A 5,940-nucleotide genomic window follows, 5' to 3' on the forward strand; every position below is an offset into this window, starting at 1 on the left:
ACCCAACTTCATTCATTTGTCTTCAGAATAGTTCTCCTTATTGTCTCTGAGATAGGTGAGCTTTCATCTGTTCGAAAGGATTTGATACCTAACACCTGTTGTAATTCCTGTGTGCCACAAGAAAGAATCAGTCTCACAGTCATGAATCACTTTATTGAATCAGTATATTCAGTCACTAGCATATTAACAATTGAAAGAAACAAAGAGGTCACTATAGGAGGCAAAAAAGGCAATAAGTGGTTTGCCTTGCCAATAATTCACCAAGCAAACTCAAAGCCAGTGCGATTGGACAGGTCGTAACAAATAAAGGCATTTGATTCACTGACCCTACACACACGTCTAGTGCTTGTAAGAATAAACACAACAAAGAGAATTTCATGTCTTGGGCGCCATTCAAGAAAAGTGTACGCACATCCCCACACTTACTCTCAAGTGTGTGTTGACTGAGGCAACAATGTGCCAGTCAGTCAGTCTAGGCCCGAGGCCCAGAGAGCCATGCTGAACAACAATACAGCCAATCACAGGCTGTGTTTGTGCAGAGGGAGGAGAACCTGCAATCTGAACTACACTGTATTAGGCTTCGGCCTCAAGTCATTGTAGGCTGTGCTGAGCCCAGATCTATTTCGATGTCTCAGTAAAGTTTTAGATTTGAGATTTCCCAAAAGTCTGCAGATTCAGTATGATGTCTGACATTGCTTTCTAAATCATCTGCTATATAGATTGAATTTATAGCTTTTCACTGTTCTGTTATGACAGCTATTGTCTAATTTGTGTCTGTTTTAAATACAAAAATGATCTTTAAATAGAACGTAACCAAGGGCTGCCAAGTTTCCTCGGGGACAGATCAAAGCTTCATTTGCTTTTAGTGGGAACTCTGATCCAATCAGATCATCTGGGCTCTTAATCAGCGCCACTCATGCTTCACTGAACGTTTCACAGTAAGAGCATCTCCATCTACTGTTCCCAGGTATGAAATCAGCTGATGATACTCACATCAGAATGTTTGCCACGCCCAAGAATGGGTTGCTGAAAATGATTACATTCAATTCTCAATTTTTGGTTTTCAAATATGCTTTTACTCATTTCTGTTCTTCAAGTGCATCTAATAAGCCACCTTTAAATGACATATTCTTTAAGATATATCAAGAATATAAAGATATACTGAACAGGTCAGTGTGGGAATCATTTTTTTCTAACAGCTCTTATTTTCATTTTTTATTTGTTTTGGAAAAATTATTTTATTCAGAAAGAACAAATAAAACATAAAACAAAAAGTGACAGTAAAATCTTACAAGGTTTTTATTTCAAATAAATGCTTTGTAACACTTTATAATAACTGCACACCATGAGTCATTAGTTAAGCATTAGTAAATAGTCAGTTCATCCTTTATAAAGCCTTGTCCCAACATTAATAGTCATTAGTAAGCAGTTTATAAATACAGCTATAAATGCCTTGCTCTTGATTTATAAGCACATCTATTACAAAGGAGATTAAAGGCTCAGTTATCTTCCTAACAAAAAAAATTAAAAATAAATAAAAATAAACAAACACAACACAGAGGGATACAGAACTCAGAAATATTTATTTCAAGATGCAATAAAATGAAACTGTACAACTGTACAGTTGAATTTTTTTCCCTATGAAATTGCAGAGGTTTATTTTTCATTTTATTTCAAGTGAACAGCTGTACAGTTTCATTTTTTGCATCTTGAAAAAATATGTCTGTGTTCTGTATCCCTCTGTGTTGTGTTTAACTTTTCTGTTTGGAAGATTAATGAGCTTTTAAATTTCTTTTGTAAATGCTTTACAAGGTATAAACAGTACTCACTTTAGATGAGCTCACAAAAATAGATGGCTGGCAACTACTAAATGTTTTATAACTACCTGACTTAAAGGGATAGTTCACCCAAAAATGAAAATTCGAGTTATATATGTACATTTAAATAGTTTATTAGTCATTTACTTACACGTTCTTAATGATCTTATGAACCACTGACAACTCCTAAATAACTGGTTTGTAAATAACGTAATAATTTAGAAATGATAAATTGATCGTTAATAAAGTATGAAAATACAATTATTAAACATTATAGATATGCTCAAGAACAAAACATTAATAGCTGCATTTATAAACTGCTTACTAATGCCTATTAATGTTGGAACAATGCTTTATAAAGGATGAATTGACTATTTACTAATGTTTAACTAATGACTCATAGTGTGCAGTTATTATAAAGTGTTACCAAATGCTGTTCTTTTTCAATTTCTATTCATCATTATAATCCCGAAAAAATATTTTTCACAAAAATATTAAGCAGCACAACTGTTTTCAACATGATAATAATAAGAACTGTTTCTTGAGCAGTAAATCACAGATTGGAATGATTTCTGAAGGAACATGTGACACTGAAGACCGGAGTAATGATGCTGAAAATTCAGCTTTGTGTCACAGGAATAAATTACATTTTAAAATATATTCAAATAGAAAACAGTTATTTTAATATTTCACAACATTGCTGTTTTTACTGTATATATGATCAAGCAGCCTTAAAAAATCTTTCCGACCCAAAACATTGGAACGGAAGTGTGTGATATTTTTTTATACTATATGTGACCCTGGCGCACAAAACCAGTCTAAAGTCGCTGGGGTATATTTGTAGCAATAGCCAAAAATACATTGTATGGGTCAAAATGATTGATTTTTCTTTTATGCCAAAAATCATTAGGATATTAAGTAAAGATCATGCTCCATGAAGATATTTAGTAAATTTCCTACTGTAAATATATTAAAACTTGATTTTTTTATTAGTAATATGCATTGCTAAGAACTTAATTTGGACAACTTTAAAGGCAATTTTCTCAATATTTAGATTTTGCTTTTTGCACCGTCAGATTCCAGATTTTCAAATAGTTGTATCTCGGCCAAATATTGTCCTAACAAACCATACATCAATGGAAAGCTTATTTATTCAGCTTTCATATGATGTATAAATCTCAATTTCGGAAAAATGGACCCTTATGACTGGTTTTGTGATCCAGGGTCACATATTATATTCAAAAAAATATATTTGATAATAATATAAAATAATTTTACTAGTTTACATTTAAACTAATTAATTCAGGTTAATTAGGTTACTTTGGACATTGATATTACTGAGAATATGACCAAATGTATCTTTTAAAATGTATAATTAACCACAAAACCAGAATTAGACATCACAAGTTGTTTTATAAGAAAAACCAGCTCTTCAGTAGAGTGGAATGGTCGGAGGGTGCGTGCTGGGGGTAAGGTCCGGGTTACTGTGTGGAACGAGACATGATCAGCGGCAGCTGAATCTCACACACACACCATACCTTCCCTGCCCTTTTCGCCCAAAAAGTTTCCAAGCGTTCCGCTCTGTGCCCCAGACTGTGATGGAGGGAGGCTGAGGGTGGAGGAGGGTCACACATCCAAATGGCTGCCAAAGCACAGTTTGGGTCAACCTACTGCTCATAGTTAACCTAAAACCTCTTGCTTCATTCCACTCACACTGAAACCACCACGAACCGACTTAAACTGGATTCAGCTTGCTTTTGAAATCGGCAGATTTTTAGAAATCACTTTTTTTCTGATGCGATGGCCAAATTAAAAATGTTCATTTTTACCAGACAGTTTCTAATTCTGAAAGTGACTTACAGTCCTAAAAATAAATGTTCCAAAACAGGGGGTTTGAATCCATAAGAACCTCATAAAAGGACTGTTCTTTTTCTTAGTGTGAAGAACATTTTTAAAATCTAAAGAACCTTATTCCACAATGAAGAACCTTCTGTGCAATGGAAAGGTTCCATGAATGTTAAAGGTTCAATGCCAGTAAAAAAGCTTTCTTTTTAAAAGTATACAATAAAACACACAAATCACGGAAGTACCAACACTCAGCCTACAACTAAGTATACAAAAGAAATATTCCTTTATATTCTGCTATTCCTTTACCACATCATTTCATTAACAAATTTCAAATCTATATTCAAATATCAGCCTCTTCATAGGAATTGTTAGGAGTGCAATTAGTAGAGAAACTTTGTTGTTCGTCTCTCTTTCTCCACTATTCTTTCTCCAAACTTTCAGAATTACTCATCATTGAATGGATGTCTTTAAGATCATGTGTTCCTGTGATGGTGAATGTCAGTTATGGAGTGAGTCTCAGGCACCTGGCAGTAGTCAGGCTGTAAATGAGTATTTGCATGCACCGTTACTGCCCTTCCAACTGCTCCACAACCCTCCATAACACACATATTCAAACTGTCCCCGCTATATATAGCAGTTCTGTGCTTTTTTATCTAAATGTTTTGCTATTTAGTACAAATATTGCAAATGGTAAAGAGATGCATCATGTTTTTTCCTTCTCTGTTCATTCTACTGAAAAATCATCTTAAATCGTTTAAAGGGGTTTTTCAACTTTAGTTAGTCTGTAATGTTGCTGTTTGAGCATAAAAAAGATCTGCAAAGTTACAAAGCTCAAAGTCCACTTCAAAAGGAGATATTTTATTTAACTGAAATCACTTTTCAAAAACTACAACGAACGACTCGTTTGGACTACAACGCATATTTTCCGGGATTTGTGATATCACAAATATCGACGAATGGGACGAGACCTGGTTGAGCTGCACTAGAGAAGGCAACGAGTGTTATCACTATGTCAGAGACGCACTAGCTTTCCCAAGGCAGACGAACTTTTCGTATTTCAGAAGGCGGGCTTTCATTTGATACAGGAACTATTCTAGCCGTTCATGGCAGACTGGGGAGAGAGGTGTTGTAATAATCTAAAATATGTGAAAAATAATGTTTTTCGAACAACCGAGTATGAGAGCCTGTTCTAGTACACCCCCAAAACAAAATCAAGACTTTGTAAAAGAGCATAATAAGACCCCTTTAAGAGAAAATTTACCAAGTGAAAAGTGTCCAAAACCGCTCTAAATCCAGCTAACTGACCAGGGGTGCGTTTCCCGTACAACTACGTAACTCGCTGATTAACCACCATAGTACGATGCATCGTTGTGGAAACGAACTAGCTAGTCACGACTGTTTCCCGAAACCATGGTACCTGTGTCGCAGATCCATCGTTTAAACCACGTTGATTTCAGCTGTCGTTATGACGTTGTTCTTCTTCTTCTTCGATCTAATAGCCGACTGGTGCCATGAGCATATACCGCCACCTACAGTAATTTGGAGTATTACAGTAATACAGTACCATTTCTTATTTAATACTGATAGGCTACTTAAGCACAATTGAAAAAAGATGGGTTTTTAAAAAACTGTGATGTACTCTTGTGGACACCTGTTGCTTATTTTGCTCAATAATTTTTCCTATTTAAGTCCCCTTGCCATTCAGCCATGTGTTAATGAAAATGACACGAAAACCCCAATTTTCAAAGCATGAAATTGCAGTTCTTTTGGAGGAGGTGGAAAATAATAAAATCCAGCTATTTTCAAAGCTGAAAAACAGCATTACAAATGCTGACAAAAAGAAAATCTGGGCAGAAATCACTCAAAAAATAAATGGGCTATCCAGCACCAGGGGATGTTCACTGACATTGTGGCAAAATGGCCTGGAAGCACACATGACTCTTTTGTGTGGGCCAATTCTGCAGTTTGCCAGGTGGCTAAAGAGGGTGGCTTTGGTGATAGCTGGCAGCTGGGAAACAGTGGATATCCTCTTCGCCCATACCTCCTGACACCTGTGCTGCATCCAGCTACCATTGCAGTGTAAACCAATTGTTTAATCTGACATAACTTCTGTTACATATTTTGTTTATTTGCCAATATGCCCCGCAGACTTAAATGAATACTTACAAAAATTAAAAATAATTTTGCAAACAGTGTATATACTGTGTGTGTGTATGTGTGTGTGTGTGTGTGTGTATATATATATATATATATATACACACACACACACACACAC

Source organism: Sinocyclocheilus anshuiensis, unplaced genomic scaffold (genome assembly GCF_001515605.1).
Source record: "Sinocyclocheilus anshuiensis isolate Anshui unplaced genomic scaffold, SAMN03320099.WGS_v1.1 scaffold583, whole genome shotgun sequence".
Lineage (NCBI taxonomy): Eukaryota > Metazoa > Chordata > Actinopteri > Cypriniformes > Cyprinidae > Sinocyclocheilus > Sinocyclocheilus anshuiensis.